Consider the following 21,797-nt stretch of genomic DNA (forward strand, 5'->3'; position numbering starts at 1 on the left):
GTGCTGGACTGAGATATGCAGAGAATGTATCAAATGATCCCGGAGTCAAAGAGACTGATTCAATCACAACTTTGTTTTCGAAGTATCCGTAATTTGAGTGGACCTGTATACTTGGCTGAGCAGGTGCTGAAACAATTTTTTGAATAATAGCTGTTTTGATTTCTTCGCGTCTCTTCGCGAGTTTATTTCGATCTATTAACTATTGGTTTAACAACTTGCCTGAAAATGTTCGGCTCTGACGGCATTTACCGAGCGTCAAGTTTAAAAATCATCTCTTGAAAGAAAAAACCTTCCTTTTTCTCAGCTAACAGTCACAGTTTCAAAAATTGTAATTATAATTGGCTTATATCAATCGACGCAAACACGAGTTGCTGATGACGCGGGAATCAATTTTTACAATATATAGATCCGAGAATAGAGTCTTGTACGTGTTCTTTGTTTTGTATTTCACTCATGCTGAACTTATATTTTACTCAAGCGTAAACATTAATCATTTGTATTCTTCTGTAACGCGGCATACCCAATTGAATCTAGTTCATAAACTTGACAGGGTGTGCGAGAAGTTGCGCTGGTCGCAAAAAACGGAATAAAAAATTACACAAGATGATTTTCTCTGGTTCAACCAACATATTCAGATATGACTCAAAACTCAAAAATACCTCACTGAAGGTTATGAACATTGTGGTTTTCACGCAACAAAGCTCACAAATTTGACAAATTTGCGCGCGTCCAAAAAACTTCGAAAGAGAGGGGCTCGTACCACCGCTCTTCCGATACCAGTCTGAGACCTCAATCTTGAGATTTTGAAGCTTTGGAATCTTTTTCTAAACGACAGCAAATTGAATCACACAGACACTAAAAAGTTTGAAAATGTGAACTCGGGAACTTAAATCGATCAAGAATGTCAGCAACAAATGTGCAAATATAAAAATTTTGCATGCATTAAGAAACACACACACGTTTACAAAAAATGCTTCAAACATTTTGTGAGAGCAATAAAACACCGGGGTTTAATGATTATTGCAAGAAGCTGTAGAGCGATTAATATTATTAGAAATCATTCATGTGTATAATCGACAGCTTGATGAAACTATTTTTTTTGTTCAAGTATTTTCAAACACCCGAAATTAATGCAACAAACGTCTACCTATTCGCGTCCATTGGGGAGTTTTTTGCAATTCAAAAACGGAGACGCTGCTTAAAGGTGGTCTTATAAAGTCAGGTGAAACAAAATATATGAAACAAGGATGCTCGGTAATGTGCAATTGCACATACGGTTCCGACCCCGCTCATCCACATTTTGGCATAAATGTCCACCAAATGAGAAACGGATAGAAAATTCCAAAAAAACAAGCATTCAACAAAAAATTTTTTGATTGAATAAATAGGTCGCCTGCGACGCGAAAAACTCAGTGGAGAAAAAAATGCCACATTAGATTAAGATCAGCCATTATTAAGAAAGCGATTCAAGACGAACAACAAAATCAAACAATTACAACAAACATTTACATACAAAACTTTGTCTATTTTTAAAAAAAAATTTAGAAAGTAGGTCAAAATAGCATCATATAGAACTGAAACTAAACAAAAACTTTTCACTAGAAAAGATATGCCGCCACTCCATAATACTGCTCGAAAACAATTAGACAAAAAAACGAAAACAGCGAAGTTAAAAATTGGGCTTTTATTTTAAAAAAGAAATAAAATCAACGGAATGAAAAACAATAAATTTTCAATGAAAAAAGGAATCAATGAAACATCCAACAGATTTATGATCACCTATGCCTCTATAGTAGGGCATTAAGACCTGTCATAATTCAATTTTTTATGCGGTTACAAAAAGAACAACAAACATAAACTCAACAAACACTTGCAAAAAACGCCGCAAAGCCATATCTTGCCCTCTAATATGTGTTTGATTGAGCTTTCTTCAAAAATGTGGTATCATAGCTCTCATTAGTGAGAATAGGTAGCAGGTACACAAAAAGAGAAAAGAAGGCGAATTAAATACAAATGTATTTTTTTACAAAACAATTATTCACAAAGACGTGAAGTCCAATAGCTAACAAATAAAACAATTACGTTTGTTTGTAACACAAAATTTTTAGACCTGTAATTTTTCATAACTTGTCTTAGGTCTACAAAAAAGGTCAAATATAGACATAAACCAAAAGTTAACTTGGTTAACGTGTTGAAGCCTGTAAACTTATTACAATTTCTTTTAAACAATTTTGCACAACTGATCTTCTTTTGTTGTCAGCAAAGTTATATCTCACCTGTAATTAACGAGATTTGGTTATAAATAGACAAAAAAGGAACAAAAAACTGACATTGAAAAAAACTTTTTTTTAAAACAGTTTATTTCGAATTCATAAAGTCATGAAAATCATCAGCAATCTACTCAAATCAGAATATAGTCCCCAGTGTTCTTCCATAAAAAAACTAATGAGACCTGTCGTTTTCCAGGAAAAAATCATACGATTTAAAAATTAACTGAAAACGACCTTTAATCACAATTGTAAAGAAATTTTTTAAATTCTTAGAGAAATTGGTGTCGAAGCCGTTGAAAATATAATCTATATATTCAAAGACTTTGATATGTTTCAATTTGCAATTTTTGAATTCAACTCATGTAACATCTGAACTGTCAGTAATGTAATATTGAGAAAAAACGAAAAAAAAAGAAAATGAGCCACTGCCGAAAATAGAAAAAAATGAAATCTAATAGTATCAATGTCAGAAAACCAAAGCTTAACTCAAAAAATTGTAGTGAAGACTAAACATTAATTCACTACAGATGAAAACAGCTGGCTTTTTTTGGCTGACCCTGAGCTACAAATAGATCAAATTAGGATAAAAAAGCGGCAAAATTCAATGACCCAATGTTTATAAGAAATCAAGTATTTTGAAAAACCAAACGACCATAACCTTTCTAGTAAAAAGTCGGATACTTTCAATTGAAAAGCACAGGAAGAGAGTTGAACCTATCAACAGTGAGCTTTAATTTGAATTGTTCTTTTACTTTATAAACAAATAAGAGATCAAATTTTTTATAAAAAGTCTGACTGATTGCGATGTGAATTATTTTTGGTTTGTATTAGTCCAAGTTTGGACCAATATTAGCCTTGATATTGCTCATTGTCCGCCATGAACAATTAATTGTTTCAATTTATATAGATCCAGTTAATTTGTTAGTTAAAAATTATAATTAATTGCCAAGTTTTTGATAATCATCGAGTAAAGTTAGCAAACAAACGGCAAAATTTTAATTCCAGAGCACCGTCCATGGAAGTGGAGGTAGGAATACCCCCCTTTGGAACTTACAAAGTTTGCGTTAGTTGTTCTTAGTTTTTACTTTTGGCAATTTAAATTAAATTCCACTAAAGAGGCTTATTTCTTTCAACTTTTGATGAAAAAGGCCGAATTTTAAAACAATTTAGCCAACATTTTAGCCAAAGAAATTAAATCCAAAGGTCAACAATAATTTTTTGTCTCTAAAAACAAAAACAACAATACTTTTGTTAACAAATTTTTCAAATTTAAGCAATTTTGACAAAATTTTAAGCAAATGTTTTGAAAATGTGAAAAAAGTAACGCTCTAAGACTCAAAAATTTAATCCACCATAAATCGCTCTAAAGAAATCTCAAAAAATCAAATTATTTCCATATTCTACATAAAATCAACAAACACTTGCAAAAAACTCCGCAAAACCAAATTTTGCCCTCTAAATTATGATTATTTGAGCTTATTCAAAAAAGTGGTATCTTACCTCTAATTAATGAGAATAGGTAGCAAGTACACAAAAAGTGAAAAAGGCAAGTTTAATACAAATATTTTTTTCTTACAAAACAATTATTCTCAAAGACATGAAATCCAATAGCTACCAAATATAACATTTACGTTTGTTTGTAACACGGAAACTTGAGATCTGTAACTATTCAGAATATGTCTTGCGTCTACAATAGAAGGTCAGATTTATACATAAACCAAAAAAATAACTTGGTTAACGTGTTGAAGCCAGTAAACTCATTACAGTTTCTTTAAAACAATTTTGCACAATTGACCTTCTTCTATTGTCAGCAAAGTTATATCTGACCTGTAATTAACGAGACTTGGTTATAAATAGACAAAAAAGGAACAAAAATCTGAAGTTGAAAAAAACTTTTTTTTAAAACAGATGTTTTCAAATTCATAAAGTCATGAAAATCATCAGCAATCTACTCGAATCAGAACATAGTCCCCAGTGTTCTTCCATAAAAAAAACTAATGAGACCTGTCGTTTTCCAGAAAAAAATCATACGATTTAAAAAATAAACCGAAAACGACCTTTAATCACAATTGTAAAGAAATTTTTTAAGTTCTTCGAGAAAGTGGTGTCGAAGCCGTTGAAAATATAATCTATATATTAAAAAAATTTGATATGTTTCAATTTTGCAAATTTTTGAATTCAACTCATATAACATCTGAATTGTCAATAATGTGACAGTGTGAGAAACCAAAGAAAAAAGAAAAATGAGCCACTGCCGAAAAAAGAAAAAAATGAAATCTAATAGTATCAATGTCAGAAAACCAAAACTTAACTCAAAAAATTGTGATGAAGACTAAACATTAATTCACTAGAGATGAAAACAGCTAGCTTTTTTTGGCTGACCCTGAGCTACAAATAGATCAAAGTAAGAGAAAAATAGTGGCAAATTTCAATGACCCAATGTTTATAAAAAATCAAATATTTTGAAAAACCAAACGACCATAATCTTTCTAGTAGAAAGTCGGATACTTTCATTTGAAAAGCACAGGAAGAGAGTTGAACCTATCAACAGTGAGCTTTAATTTGAATTGTTCTTTTATTTTATAAACAAATAAGAGATCAAATTTTTTATAAAAAGTCTGACTGATTGCGATGTGAATTATTTTTGGTTTGTATTAGTCCAAGTTTGGAGCAATATTAGTCTTGATATTGCTCTTTGTCCGCCATGAACAGTTAATTGTTTCAATTTATTTAGATCCAGTTAATTTGTTAGTTAAAAATTATAATTAATTGCCAAGTTTTTATAATCATCGAGTAAAGTTAGCAAACAAACGGCAAAATTTTAATTCCAGAGCACTGTCCATGGAAGTGGAGGTAGGAATACCCCCCTTTGGAATTTACAAAGTTTGCGTTAGTTGTTCTTAGTTTTTACTTTTGGCAATTTAAATTAAATTCCACTAAAGAGGCTTATTTCTTTCAACTTTTGATGAAAATTGCCGAATTTTAAAACAATTTAGCCAACATTTTAGCCCGAAAAATTAAATCCAAATGTCAACAATAGTTCTTTGTCTCCAAAGATAAAGCCAACAATACTTTTGTTAACAATTTTTACAAATTTTAGCAAATTTGACGAATTTTGTATGCAAAAGTTCCGAAAATTGTGAATAAAGTAACGGTGTAAGACTCAAACACTTAATCCACCATAAATCGCTCTAAAGAAATCTCAAAAAATCAATCTATTTCCATATTCTACGCTGGACTTGCTGTTTAATGATATCATTCGCAACTCTCTACAATGAATATATCGATCGGTTTGAACAAAAAAACCCGTTGACTATATAGTTCCCGCTTGAGTCAGTTTAAATCTGACGAGCACGGTTTTAATTGCATTTCAACTCCACCCAAAAATTTAAGTAAAAACTAATTTGAAACATTGGTTTGGTATTGAGCTTGAGACTTCTGACGGCATTCACTGCTATTAACAGTCAAAACTACTGTATGAGATGAAGCAGTAGGAAGAACTGCGGAGCAAATGATTGTAACGTTCCAAGTTCGAAAAAGTCAAGGTTTGTTGAGCTGCCAAAGTCTCAAAAATTTGATTAAAGACAGTTTTAAAGTCAGGTCCAATAGTAAAGCTGAAGCTGAGTCAACATGGAAATTGTTTTGGCTCGGTATCTATTTATGGATAAAAACGTATTTATGGCTCAGACTAACTCAATTGCTATTGTTCGGCATTACAATGTTCTCAACTTTTCTTTCATTACGAATTACTTACTGCAAACATTTAATGAAACCACATGTTCAATTATCAGTGTTTTGAAACAAGGTTGTGAGATCGCCTTTGTACCGGATCTCTTTGCAGTGAAATTGATCAATGTTAAGTTTACCCAGTTGAGAACAATACCTGTTGTCAAACTGAAAATATTTTTGATGAAATCACTCACTTGCAAAAATAAAAATTTGTGTTTTGTAGTTTTGCGATTATGACAAGTTTTCAGATATTGCCGTGCCCTCGTTTTATGTCACCGATATTTTGACTTCTCAATAATTTTTCAACCATTTACCGTCAATTTGTATTTAGTGTTGAACAACTGGTGCCAATTATATCGGATTTTCACTATTACTGATAAAGAACAAATAGTTTAATACTACTTTTGGTTAATTCAAGCTTTCTGGATATCAAAAATAAGTGGATATGAATAACCTTTTGCGCGCAACAAGATGTTGATGTGAAATCACTTTAGTCTTTTGTATTTTAAATACACTGTGAGCAGTTACAGATATATGAGTACAATACAAAAAGAAATGAGTCCTTGAATTGTATAATATCACATTATACAAAAGATAAAGTCAGCTGAGTAAATTTATATGAACGAACACGCTGATAGATTTTTTTGCTTCCATTTATTGAGAACTTTATCTCACAAAGACTGTTTTGTTTTTTGGACAAAGCAAACAAGTTTTTCTTTTTTCCTTCTACAAGCGAATTAAATTATTGGACAAATTACTCTATATCTGGACTTCAAATAAGTGACATAAAACCAATTTAACTTTTAATTTTATACAGTGTAATTTTCCGGGCGAATCTTTTTTCTGGTTTATGCATGAATAACTAAAACCAAAAACCCTAAAACATAGATATCGGGATGACAGGTACAAATTCTAAGAAGGAAGTCGTTTGATTAAAAAACAAAAAACAAGAAAACAAGAATTGTATAGACTTAAGCTCGAAGTGGAATATTAGAAAGAACTTTACAACCAAACTCAATCTGATATTCAATTTTTGAGGCGTCAGAATGATAAATTATTATCAAATTTTATTAGCAAAAAAGCAGTAGAATAAGATGTTGTGAAATCTACTGTCAACCGTCACTTTTATCCAAAGTTCTTTCCTCCTTTTACAAAACAGTTAACTGTTTCTGAGAGCTCGAATTAATTGTTCGCCGGAATGACATTAGTAATGATGCCGCCATTCATTCTTATCCATCTTCGACAATAGAAGATCTAAATAACATCATTGACAAAAATGCGCCATCAAGAAAAGCAGAATTTCTGGTTATTCAGACAGATCATATATTTTTTTGATCAAGGTATGGGAGGAAACGATGCTGCTAAAGATTTGGGAATCGTATTATCGAAGTGCGTTATTAAAATAATGCCTGACAAAAAAGTGATTTGTAGATTATCGAAGGTAAAAAAACAGCAGTTTTGGACGCAAAACTAACAATAAAGAAATAATTAATTTTAACCGGGCTTTAGACGATTTAGCAGATGATAATTTACTCGGCGAGTTTCGAAAAACCGACATAAAATTGTTTTGGAAAAGGAAAGTTTTCGAACGAATGGAATTCCTCAAATTAAAAAATAACCCAGAAAATGGTTTTTAGCTAACGAAATTACATATCCAGCAAGAGGTATCAACCTTCTGGCAGTAACGTATCTATGAGACAAATCAAAAAGCAGCCAATAGATAAACTCATCAATAACTGGAACAGAAGTGGTCATATGGGGTATAATGCGTTTGAGTAACTTTGAAAATAAATGTTTTCCTATCGGAAATTTTTCATGTTTTTAGCCTGTTTTTCCCTGCAGAAGAAAAATATAGGTTTTCCATCAAATGTCACCCAGGCACTTCGGTTTATTTAGTTTTTAAAAACGAAACAATGATTGATAATGATTGACTTGGATTTTGGTTTTTCAAATTAAAATATCAATTTCAAACTATAACCTACCTAATTCTACTTTGCGGTGATGTCGAATCTAACCCAGGACCCAATTTGGATAATTTACAAACTTTTGAAGACTAAAAAGAGCATAAGGCAAAGGCAAAATTTTTATCCATCTTTTGTTCATACAAATATTAGAACTGTTAACAACAAACACAAGCAAATGTGGGATATTTACAGCAGACGAAGACACAAACATGCTTGACTGTTCCTGAAAAAAATGGATAAACGATAATCAAAAGACACTGGTGAAATTTTCAAGCAACAATCACCACTCTGTTCATCAAAATTGATCAAAATTGACGCAGTTAATGAGAGGTGGTGGAGTAGGAGTATGGGCACCAAATACATAAAATATGGAATGATTTCAACTCTTTTATCAGAAGGTGTCTTGGAATCACTATGGATTGAAAAACAAGCACCGTTTCAGGAAAAATTTCTAATACCCGTTTCTTATTGTTCTAGCAAAAACATTAAATAACTTTCAATTTTTTCAAGCAAATTTTTTCACAAATTTTTGGTGGATAGAACAAAACGTATTTCAATCAAAGAGAAAGAGAGTTATGGACAGAATTTGCTTCAAATCATGGGCTCGAATTAGTAAACAAATTTACTCCAACCTGGACAAAAGGAAAGCAAGAAAAACTGATTGATCACTGTTTAACCACAAGATGCCAAAATTTTGACAAAACCATTGTCGAGCAGTTGTTTGGAAATGATCGTTTTACACAGGTTTTCCTTTTGTCTTTGGACATTGATAATGAAAACAAAACGCGTTTTTTCATCGGGATACTAACAAAATTACTAGAGCTAATCTTAACAAAAAATGACATCAGTGGATTGGAGTCCCAAGTATCCAGAAAACAATGCAAACTGCACTTTTGAAAAATTTCCAATTATTTTTGAAAATATTCTGCATAATATAGCTTCTATTGAAATAGCAGAGCCATCGTTAAAATCAACAAAAAAGAGATGGTTATCCAGAAAAACAATGAATATTATTCAGGAAAAACGCAGATTTTTCCATATTTAAATGAAAAAACCAGACAATGACACATATAACTCATAAAAAAGAATTAGAACATACAGACAACCTACTTAGAAGAGCTGGTTACATTTATTCACAGAAATTGTTCAAAAGTCTTTCCGATTCAAATCAACAGTGGAAATTCTTTGAAACAAAAACAAAACACGGGTATGAAAATAGCGAAATTTCTAGAGTTCGGCCAGTCCAAGATTTTTTAAAAGATAAAATAAAAATTGCTGACACAATTAATAGTTATTTTTCTAATTTAGGTTTAAACGAAGGCGGGACAGAAAAAGATGAGCCACGGGACTATGCTTTAGACAAACCTGTGTTTTATCAAAGGACTGTTTACTTTACTTGATCAATTACAACAAAACAAAGCAACGGGTCCAGGGTTACTTACTACATGGTCCTTCAAGTGTAGCAAAATTTCTATTGGAACATACTTACAGTTCGCAATAAACGAATTCATATAAAAAAAAATTTTTCCCATCTCCTAAAGGGCATATGCAACACCAATTTACAAAAAAATTAAACCATTGGAAGCAGAAAAACGCAGACCAATTTCAAAAACACCGCTGACTCTTACACAAAGTTTGGGAAGACTTTTGCTCCAACAAATGCTAGAACATGTTGAAAAGTTTGAAATAATTATTAAAAATCAATTTGGATTTCTGAATAAAAATCTTCGAATGATACAGTTATATTGTTGACAGAATCAGTGAACAGTTTGCTAAAGGAAAATGAAACTATTTTTAGTATATTCTTGGATTTCGCCAAAACTTTCAGTCAATATCTCACAAAAATTTTTGTCGAGAAAATTACAAAATATGGCTTTAGTTCGGATTCAATTGAAATACTAGAATCGTGTTTGTCTAACAGAAAGCATTGCGTAAAAAACGGCATTGAATATTCGAACTGGCTGACAGTCAACCACGGAATACCTCAAGGAACAGTTCTCGGACCTTAAATTTTTATAATGTATGTCATTGATTTCCCGGAAAAAATGAAAAAAGAGAGGTCGTTTTACAAATTGCAGATGACACATGGATTATTTCTCATTCCAAATCCCATGAAAATTTCCTATGCGAAATTGACAGTGTTTTTCAAAATACTGACAGCTATATACGGCAGAATATGCTAACTGTAAAACGAGATAAAACAGAAATTGTGGTTTTTTTTTCAAAAAGTGCTGAATGAAAAATTGAACTATTGGATTATAATGGAATTTTCATAGAGCCAAAAACAAGTTGTCGTTATATCGTTATATAGGTTTAATCATTGATAACAATATTAGTTTTGACATACAGCTAAGCAAAACGTTAGCAAAAATGGCAATAGCTATTAGGTCTTTTTACTTAATAAGACATCTTCTACCATTAAAAAGCAAGACCCTGACTTTTTAAATCACTTGTTTTGTCCTGTCAATTTTAGTGCAATTTTTTTTCCAATCGTTGACGGTTATGTCACTTCAAAGAGTTAATAGACAAATAAACTGGGGAATAAAGGTTTGACACATGCGGAAAGAGTTTGACAGTGCACGACATCTATTATTGAAAGACCAGTAGAGCATTGAATTTTACCAGCCGAGTTTTTCATTAAAAAAGTTTGAAATCTAAAATTCTTTGACCTCCTCTGACAATATAAAGAGAGCAGTCGAGAAATCAAAAATTCCTCATTAAGGATTGTTTTAGAAAGTACGAATTGACAAAATGGTGTGACAGGTCACTGATTAGAAATTTTTCTAGGAAGTGGAAAAATTTACCAACTGAAATCCGAAAGCAAAAACCTAAAACCAAACTTAAGGAAAAACTAAGCAGCGCAATGGACAAACTGCATGAACGTGTTCCAATAGATAGACAAGTAAAAGGCTGTAGGAACTTTTTTACTGATGTATAAAGACCAAACTATTCATATATTTACGAGACGATTTTGAAAATATAAATATATAACCAAACGTTTTTGTTGTGGTTATAACTTTAAATTTACATTTTTGAAGATTAAAAAACTAGAAAATCATTGTATGGATGCTTAGACTGTCAACCTGGGCCCGGACTGAACTGCAAGTCAAGATCAGTACTGGGTCAGTCCAAAAGCAAGTCTACATGCACATGTTAGTACTGCGCACGTCTTAAAACAAGTCTGCAAGTCTGATAAGTTTTTGCCAAGACTTGGATTACACTTGCAAATTGATTCCAAAGTCAAAATCAACTTTTCAAAAATTCAAATGAGAAATTTTCGAATTTTGAAAAATTTTGGTACTGATATTGACTTGCCGTTAAGTCTGGGAGTAGCTTGAAAACATTCCCTTCAGGAATTTTGTCCATAAAGTGTTCAAATGTCAGAGTCTTAATCTAAACTCATCCAACTGCTTTTAAATACTATTCCATTCTCCCGGAAGTTAAAACTGAAATGGACATTTGATCACCTGTGCAAATAGTCTCAGTCACAGAAGATTGTTGTTGTTGTGTTCCACAGCTGCTCCTGAAGTATACAGAGACAGTTAATGTGTATTGGGTGCCTCGGGTCAATTCGGTAATTTCCAGAGGCAGAGTCAAGCTCGTTTGGTTTATGTAGCTGCGTGCCAATGAAGGAACAGCTCCAACATCGAAATAATCCCATCCGTACCCGGGAGTTATTGCCTCAAGTACAACCGAATCACTTCTCTCGGATAAAGTGAACGTAACATCCGGCGGACCTAAAAATTGCATACAGTAAGGAGATAAAATTACAAACCGTCTTCTTGTTCGAATTCGACTTTCAAGCAAAATAAATATTGATGTGTTAGTAATTTCCTCAATGATATACATCTCAGATTTTCCTCACAAAACTCATCAGAGAAATATTCTCACTTCTCCTATGTGTTAAAAAATTGCCAAGGGCGGTTAAATAAAAACGTACGAGAAATACGAAATCCTGGCTGCCATGTATTAAAATTCTGTAAATGGTTTTCCTTACTATACCATATCCGATGCAATAATTAGTTTCAGCTGCCCGTGTTCATTAGTTTTCAAATTACTTGTTTTTTTCTTGCTAAGTGTGCAATGTTGCTAAATAAAACCTACTGTTGTATTTAGGTAAGGCATATAACATAATTAAAAAAAGAGCACAATCTTTTTTTATATATAACATTTTTGTTTCATATGGGCATATAATCAACCTATGTTCAATCAAAAAGATATGGAACATGTCCTGAATCGACTGGGTAACAGGTCGACAGAAAAGAGCAAGAAAGTGCGAAGTTTAAAAACACGTTTCTTTTTTTGAAAAGTGATTAAAATCTTCTGATAATAACTGCAATTAGTAAAATGTTCAATTATGCATCCATGGTAAGCAATTGGGACCTTTGATTATCCAGAGTATGTAATAAGCCCACAAAAAGAAGGAGAGCAAATAACGACAAAATTAAAATACTCAAGTATACTTTGCGCCAAAACAGCAGTGAAACCGTTAAAACAAATAAAATGTCATTAAGAGCACTAGTAATGTTCAATTGCGCAATTTTTCGTTGTGAATGGGACCTACCATTAAGGTTAAAACTTAAAACGAAAACAAAAGTCCTTAAAGATACTAAAATCTCATGTCTTTTATGAAGTCTGATAGTAACAGAATTTAACAAAGCCGAGAACCACTGGTTGAAAAAAAACGGTCTGGAGATTGAACTGTAACTCACTGGAAATGGGTTGTGACCTGTCTTACAGAGACTGAGCTACAAATCGATCAAAAAATGATTTAAAAGATGACGAAGCTCAAAAACCCAAACTGGTTTGTGCAGAAATTCTTTCAATCATAACAGACGTAAGATTTTAACAAAAAAAGATGGATTAGGGTTGCAATAACTCAAGAAGCCAATTGTGTCACGAGACAAAAAAAATCACAAATACAGGTAGAAGGCAAAATTCCATCAGCAATTTTACGACACCATACTGCCGAGGGCGCTATATTTGAATAATTTTATCTGTTAGAAGTGTAAATTGCCGCTCGCTAGTCTTCAACGGATCTTCGCTATCAAAAGACTATGGATGCATGACATCAAAAAGAAACCCAATAGTTAAACAGTTTGGAAATCTCGAAAAGTGTTTGAAATCAAATGGTTGAAGCTATCAGTCAAACATAAAACATATAATCAACAAAGGAAAAAAGTGTTTGAGACTTCTTAGTAAGGAAAATGAGTTCCATGCTGACAAAAACGGGAGCAAAAGGGTTACAGTGAGAATTTTTGTTTTCCAAATGAAAACTAATTTGGAAGTCCTTAAAACTAATTGCCATAAACTGAATTGTTAAATAGGTTCAATTTTACGTCCTCGGGAAGCAACTTAGACACTTAATTTTCAGGTACATCTCGTAAAACGTGAAAAAGAAAGACAAATATATGCAAAAAATAAAAAAATAGCTCTTATTTTGCGGGAAAACGGTGTGTCCGCCCAAAAGAATAAATTGTTCAACAAAAACAATTAACAAATTCAAAAGCTCATTCTCAACCATGTGCATTTTTTATACAAAGATTTCTTCAATTGGAAAGTCAACAACACGATAATAAGACCAGGAAACAAAATAAACCTATAAATTGTGCACCTATTCTCAAAATTCAAAAACAGTTGAAAACTGGTAGTATCAAAACAAGAAACAGTTAGTTAAAAAAAAAATCAATGAAGACATTTAATTTAAACTCACAGAAAATGTTTTCCGCCTAATGTTACTAAAATTACGCTAGAAGTTGATAAATACAAAAAAATAGTGGCAACGTATGAAAATTTACCCATTTTTTCTTATAAGAGATATGCGAAAAGTCATACGAGACATTAGGTATCAACTGGACACTTGTACGCGGACCTAAAAAAACTAATTGGATCCTTGACTGAGGACACTAAATCATTGAACAACAGGAATTATTGCAAAAAGGGCAGAACGTAATAACTCATAAGAATTTTACAAAAACATTTGATCTGAGCCATGAAAAGCAAGAGTTTAAGTCTGAAACCATAATATATGCTTGTTGGGGCTCACTGTTTGTAAATAGTATCTGTCAATAATTGAGCCCTGATTTGACAATCTTGTCAGTATTTTACATAAAATCTATAAATGCGGAAATGCTTTGAATAAAAGGCCACGCCCCATTAAAATAGTGATCTCTTTTTTAACGTAAGGATCCATTCTGAAGTGACGATCAACCCTGATAATGCTGCTCGTCTGAAAAAGACACAAAAAACGTTGCAGAAAAAATCAATTATGATCAATTTTTTCAAAAGATCAAAAATAAACAGTGCAGTCTGTTTAATTATCGAGTTTAGATTTACGAAAAAAGGCAGACTTAAAAACTCCAGGAGACTTTAAAGACAACGGAATACAACTTAATTTTTTAAATTTTTTCAAAGACCATGAATGCAGTTTTAAACTGTATACGTCCAGCAAATTTATGGAAAGTGGGCAAAAAATTGATCCCAATTTTGAAAAGAAAATCTGATTTCAGAGAAATTTAGCATAATTTCTAGCTAAAAACTCGAATTGAACAATTTTGAAAGCCTCCTCTATAAAAAAATTCTGCTACCGGTAATAATTTCAACATATTTTAGCAACAAATTTCGGTCAAAAAAACGGAAAATGCGATTAAAAACAACAAACGTGAATAAAAACAATCGTCTCCTATTTCCGAAATTTGAAACCTCGACAACTACCTGTAGAAAAACGAAAATAAAAAAAAATTAATCAATTCCGTATTCTACGCCGGACGGGTTTTCTAATGATATCCCTCACAACTCTTTGCGATGATTATATCGATCAGCCAAAACTCCAAAATTGACTGCAGAAAAAAACCCATTTGAGTATACAGTTCCTCCCTCCACTAAGGTGGTCGGAACAGCAAGGAAAACAAAAACTAATAACCTTATTATATTTGATAATAAATTAAATTGCAAATTTTGATTTAGATTAAATAATATCCCTTAAAAATGTTTCCCAACAATAACACTGTGAGCAATTGTGTCTTGTAACAAAAAGAAAACAGATAGTCTCAAAATTTTCGAGAAACAGTTATATGGTTGATATATTTTGAGTTACAGTTCAAAAAAATTGCACTAAAAGGAGACTCCTCTTCTCTCGGCAATGGCATTCTGTGATCTCAAATTAGCAGATCGACAAAAATGCTGGAAGAAGCGATATGAAATGATAAAAATCCCGGCATTAATGTTGAGTAAAAGTCGAGTTTTTAGTGTTGCTGCTCCAAAAATTCTGCGGACCATTTAGGTTACAATTCAATCATAAATCATGCTACAAAAGATTGTTTCCAAAGTTTTCAAAGCATAGTTTCAAAATCATAGTACCGCTTTTGCCACGACTACAACTATTGAAAATCACAAGGATGCAGATTTCAGAGTTCTATCAGTTTGATAAAAAAAACATTGCACATTAAATTTCGTGTCTTTTTTCGGAGAGCTGGAACAAAAAACACTTGATCCAGTCTTTCGATTGCGATTTTGAAAAGAGAAACTTCCATTCAAGAATAAAGCATACAGAATGGAAAAAACGCATTTATGCAGAACAACTAGAATTTACTGTTTCATTCGTTTCCTCGATACGTCGCCGATTTGCGTTGTTGTTGAAAAAAAAATACAATTGAAACCTAAGGAGACTTCAAACAGTTTGAGAAAAACTAATATTTTTTTACTGCAAGTCGCATTACGTCTCCAAACAAACACTTTTTGAAGTTTTCGCCATTTGTTGACGTATATAACTTTCCTTTGTCACTTTTATCGACCTTTTGTCTAACACTTGAATTCGAAAAAGTGAGGACAAGAGATACAAAATTGCGGAGCAACTTAAGGCAGTTAACGTAAGCAATGATCACGAGCGATTAGATTAATGTCCACAAATTGAGCAAGATTTATGCTAAAGCCTAAATCGCAAAAATGACTTACAGTCTGTTTGGTGATTAGATAATTCGTTTTAGATTATCAGCTGAGAGGAATTTGGACTCATTGGTCAATTAAGCAAAAAAAAATCATTTCAGAGGACTTTAAAGGAAGAATATGAATTGTGCTTTTTGAAAGGAGGTTAAATTGGATTTCAAGACATAGATTGTGTTAGATATAAAAAACTTTTGGTTATTTTAATACAAATTTTTCAGTGCTGACTTTCTTTGTTCAATTTATCGCTGTTGAAATTTACACACTGTATTTGTGGACAAAACAAACGCCGAATTTGATTATGTTTACAGTGAGTGTTTGTGACGACAGTTTGAGGACAATAGCAATAAAACTACGTCAAAATTGTACATGCATTACGAAATTTAAGAATTGTGGATAAACGTGACGGTTAGTTTTTTTGCTTTTGAGAGATATTGAACAAGTTTTTTCTACTGTCAGTTTTGTCCATGCAGGCGTATAAACCTATTCTTAAAACATGGTTGTGCATAATTCTTACTTTTTTGCAAACATTTACTCGACCAAATAGTAAGTTTGCTGCAGACACGCCATGCTGCTTCTCTCCAGAAATAAAAGTTATAAAAATATTATAGCATGAGGCTACTATTTAAAAACAATGTACTAATCATTGAGCAATAATTACGATACCTGTGCAAAATGTTAAGTTTGTCGCTTCACTATCTGTGATGTTGCCTCCACAGTCAGTGCTTGTTCCAATAACAGACACCAACTCTGCAGTGTAACTGGTTCCTGGTGACAAGTTATACAATGTCAAGTTGTCTTCAGATGATGTTGATTGTAGTCTCGTGAATCCAGATACTCTCACTCCGTTTTTGAACAGTCCAATCACAGCGTAGGTGTCGGAAGACTCAATTTTGCTTCCAATCAGAGTTGTTGGTGATTGATTAACAACTACAGCGCTCAGTTGATCTTGGGACTTGATAAGCGGTGCTTCGGGAGCTGAAAATTTTACAACCTTACGAAGAAATGATTAAGAAGACAACTGAAGAAGCGTGCGTTTGGTATTGCAAAAATCGTTGAAATTTTGTTCAAAAATTTAGGAATCGACTGCTTTTTAGCGGTTCTTTAGTAAAGAACAGGCAAAACATCCCATTTCTGACTAGAATCATTAACAAGATATGACTGTTTCTGTGCAGCGCTTTTAAGCGTTGATCATTTTGGTCGACATACGAAGACAAATATAGCTACTGAAGTTTTCAATGCTTGGCGAATTGCTGTCTATAGCAAGCATATACAGGACTCGAGTGCCATTGTGTTTCATTACTGGCTCACCTTCTTTTCATGATAGAAAGTATAAATCAGTACTGAAACATACCCTTAGGGTTAAGGGAACTATACTATGTACAGAAGAATCGCATATTGGCCCGGGATGACCTTTCTTGGGAGCCATATCCAAGAACCATATATGATTTATTATATTCATTATTTTTTTATTATTTGAGTGTAGACGTTTTGATGAAAAAAAAACATTCTAATGTTCAGTTAAAATTCAGTATTAAAATCCGGATTTTAATACTGAATTTTAACTGAACATTGGAATGTTTTTTTTTTATCAAAACGTTTTCACTCAATTCATAAAAAATCATTGAAAATCATTTTAAACATACAATCGCTCACATAATTGCTTTAGCACGAAATCAGAGTCTTACAATACAAACGTCAGGTAATAAGACGGAAATCCCAGTAACAGTTAATTACATGAAGCTTCTTAGCGGGCATATACTGTTTAAAGTGAATACCCCTACCTCACCCAGAGCCGAAGCAACAGCAACAAATGATTTTAAAAAAGGGTCAAAAAACACTGGGGCAAGTATATAATTGAACATTTTAATTTAACTATTATTATACTGCTATCTACTGTTAATATTCTCTTTTCTTTTTCAGTTTGCTATGCTAACTCATATTTCGTTGTTTTCACTAGTGCCAGCACTAACTGGATTGACAACCCTGCCGGTTGTAATTGGAACGGTGTGAAGAAAGGTGTTTTCCAATTTTTCCAGCATCTCCATTAGCTGACACATCCTTTCCAAAGGATGTGAACACATTAAAAAACACCTGCCAGAAGGACGACAAGTGTCAAATCTCCAGTATGACATCTGCATAATTTTTCTCCTCCAAGTTTGAGTGTAGGAGAGCGAAAAATCAAATCGCATATTAATGAAACAAATGGCAAAGTTCGGGGTTGGTGGGCTGTAGTTTGAGACATAGATGTAGCAGCAGCAGTAGTAGTATTTTAAATCATGGTTTGAGTAATGCTCCTCACTGTGGCAATATCATGTTTCTTTTTTTCGTTTAAGATTAATTGTTGCCTATACAATCCCATTTTAATAAATCGTGGATTTTCTTTTTTTTTTCTTTGCTTGACCATTTTTTGTCTAACTCTTTGAACACCCGAACCTAACTCCAAGTGTTTTTCAGTACTGGACCAGTATAAATGCAAGTCTTTCTACAAAATCAGTACTGAATCATTACAGTGTCAAATGTATTAGTCATACCAGACTTGAACTACACTTGGCAAGTGATTCTCAAATCAAGTGAAAATTTCGAACTCCAGAAAACTTTATAACGTTCCACGATTTCTGCATTTATTTTGAGCCACTTTTCAGGAGTGCTATGAAATGATGACAGGGGTATACCAAACAGTTTAGCACTCGGGGAGTAGGTTTGCCCAAATCTGGAGCGTTTGAGTGTTTTTCAGGTGTTCTGGGCCGTTTTGTAGCAATTTCAGCCCGTTTTTGACCGGATTCTCACGAAATTTACATTTCAGATAGATCTATTGTCTCCACTCTAAGATAGTCAGGGCAAAACTATTTTTGACGGTTTTTACGGCTATTGTTGACGTATTTCTGAGTGAAAACTCAGAATTGGTGCCAGTTTGGCAAGTATAAAATCAGAATTGGCGCAAGTCTGGCCATTGAAAAATCAGAATTTGCCTCAGTCTGGCAAGTATAAAATCAGAATTGGCGCAAGTCTGGCCATTGAAAAATCAGAATTTGCCACAGTCTGGCAAGTAAAAAATCAGAATTGACGCAAGTCTGCTCATTGTAAAAGGAGACTTGGCCCCAGTCTGGCAAATAAAAAAAATCAGAATTTGCGCAAGTCTGGCCATTGTAAAATCAGGATGAACGCACGTCAGGCAAGTCAAAAAAGTGACATGGATCAGTCTATGATTCAGTAATGATGAGGAATTGCATTTAAACTGACTCAGTACCTAAGCGCACTTGGAGTTAGGTACGGGCATTTTCTCCCCAAAAATGGGACAAACATGAATGACCTGGAGAATTTAGTCACTGAGAAGCTCTTATACTGCTTTGCTAGCCTGTGAGTATTCAGCGAATCGATTATATTCTGTGAGGACATAAAATTGTTGTATTAATATCAGTTTTTGGCGGATTGTAACTCGAAACTCCCCAAACACCACACTCCTAATCCCTACGCTCACCCATCTCTCAACCCAAGCTGTCTATTGCCAAAGCTAACCACTTATCAGTCGCCTGAGAGCAAATCGCAAAACTTAAGTCGGTCATTTTTAGATCTAGTTGAGAAATTTCAAGAAACCGTTTCTTTGAATTTAGCTTGACTAGTATTTGTTCTGGTTTATTCACACTACAGGTCTGGTAAGCTATCGCGACTATTTTTGGCCAACCTGATCGCTTCGTTACATTCAAGCTTAAATACTCAAGCTGCTCAATCAATCTTTTTTGGGTTTGTTAAGCGTTAACCTGATCGGTTTAAAAAGCAAAAGTATCTCATCGTTTACTAAGTTCCCATTGAGCCTTTGTTCCCATTTGGTCTTAGTTTTACTGTATTTTTATTCTACACCATTTGATTTGTCCCTCTTCTCCCTTCAATTAGTTGGCTTGGCGACTGTTGCCCTAGTGGCTGATGTTGTTATTAATATGTTCATATCCTCTAGAATTTAAGTGTCGTCTGATGGAGATGCTAGTACAATCTCTAGGAAATTCAACAACTTATAAACAATAAATAAATCGAAACTAACATTGAAACACTGAAATACAATGAGTTATCAATTATCTTCACTAATTAGCCACATTTTCGATGAAATAATTTTTGCAATTGGCTTTCGATTCTTTCTCTTGAATTTAACCACTTGTGACTTTTCAGAATATTCAGACCAAAAACAGACAAAACTTTAATGATACTACTGGAGTAATCAGAATTGAAGTTAATGATGTTCATCATATTCTCAGAATTTATACTCTAAAATTTGCTCTTAAATTAAACGTTTACTAGATGCAATGATCAAAACTCTGGCCATAACAAAAAATCAGAATGAAAATACTATGATTCATTATTGATTTTTTTGTGCTCGGGTCTGGGTATATATACTCTCGTTTGCCATTTTCTTCCGCCATGGGATTTGACAGCGTTGGCACGTGGCAAATTGACCATTAAGAAGTTCCTCGGCTTAAAAAATGTGGATTTAAACTTTTTGCCGTACACCAAGACACTGCATTCGTTTGGTTAAAAAAATTAGGCCTTACTTAGTTAACATCAAAACTGGCCGAATCATGAAATCGACTAATCGAAAAACTTCCCGAGTCGAGGTTTTTGGGTAAATTTTTGTAAGAAATGCGGTGAATGCGGTGAATTTTTGTAGGAAATGCGGTGATTGCGGTGAATGCGGTGAAAATAAATATTTCACCGCATTTCACCGCATTTCTTACAAAAATTCACCGCAAAATTCACCGCATTTCTTACAAAAATTCACCGCATCGAGTTTTGTGGCAAAATAATGTAAGAAATGCGGTGAAAGCGGTGAATGCGGTGAAAAAAAAATAATTCACCACATTTCACCACATTTCTTACAAAAATTCACCGCATATGATTTCCAAAGTTTACTCAATCTGATTTAAATTCACATGAAATTTTAAAGATGAAAGTGACAGTCGGCGCAGTGGACTAAACAGTGGATGGCATGCAGGAGGTCATAGGTTCGAACCCGTGCGGTTCCAATAAATCAAGGCCGTAGAAGGTTGACCCGTAGAAGCATTTAGTCAACTCGACAGCAGAAAAGTTGATATAAAATGTGCTTCAAAAAAGATAAAATTTTGCAAAATTACATTTGTAATCCACGTAGAGTTGCAAACCACAGACCGTAATATTCAGAAGTTATAAGTTTGGCGGACTCTGTCTTAGAGGCTGATTTAAAAGTTTTGGGCGAAAAAGGACATGCTCTGATAATAACGGTCACAAATGATTATCAACGCTCATGAGAAATATCGGATCTTTTCCGTTTGTGTCCCCCCCCCCAGCTAAGTGGGTGCATTATTTGCAACCCCCAGACGCACATGCTTTATTTTTACATAATAATTTACTATGTAATACGTGCTCTGAAATTGAGGGGTGCATAACGTACTGGGGGGCACAAACGGAAAAGATCAGAAATATCAAAAAAGCTCTGTATCCTTATGTTAAAAACTTTTTGTCTAATAATAATCAGAACTGCGGATTGAACTGTTAACCATAGATAATGAATGCTGTAAGTTATGTAAGTAATGATTGCTGTAAAAATTAACGATAGATATAGGATTTCACATATGAAAATGACAATTAAAAGTCAAGGAAGCTTAAATTCTCACCAGTGCATGCAATTGTTATATCCCAGGACGGATGATTGGTTCCATAGTCACAATCGAAACTGATAGTAACAGATACATTAAAAGTGTATTGAGTTCCAGGAATCAGGTCAGTTATATTCAAAGGTAAGAGTGAGCTCGTCTGATTGTAGATCACTTGTGGAAGTGCAGGAATGGCTTCAACGGAGAATAAATCCCACCCAGAATTAGGTATGATTGAATTAAGTTCGAAAGATGTAGCGTTTGTTTGATAG

The 21,797-nt window shown here is 33.4% G+C and overlaps 1 protein-coding gene across 1 annotated transcript in view; it reads right to left on the minus strand.

Annotated features, from left to right (window-relative positions):
• The window catches only part of LOC142349676 (receptor-type tyrosine-protein phosphatase eta-like), a 55,494-nt gene extending 33,703 nt beyond the window's left edge, over window positions 1–21,791 (minus strand). Inside the window, exons 1-4 of the mRNA XM_075401400.1 lie at window positions 21,547–21,791; window positions 16,571–16,882; window positions 11,431–11,700; window positions 1–126 (exon numbers count right to left, since the gene is read on the minus strand). The exon at window positions 1–126 is cut by the window's left edge and continues 177 nt beyond it. The gene's annotated coding sequence lies outside the window, so the exon portion shown is untranslated. The remainder of the gene's footprint in view (window positions 127–11,430; window positions 11,701–16,570; window positions 16,883–21,546) is intronic.
• Between the last annotated feature and the right edge of the window lie 6 nt (window positions 21,792–21,797).

Source organism: Convolutriloba macropyga, chromosome 11 (genome assembly GCF_964194025.1).
Source record: "Convolutriloba macropyga chromosome 11, txConMacr16.3, whole genome shotgun sequence".
Lineage (NCBI taxonomy): Eukaryota > Metazoa > Xenacoelomorpha > Acoela > Convolutidae > Convolutriloba > Convolutriloba macropyga.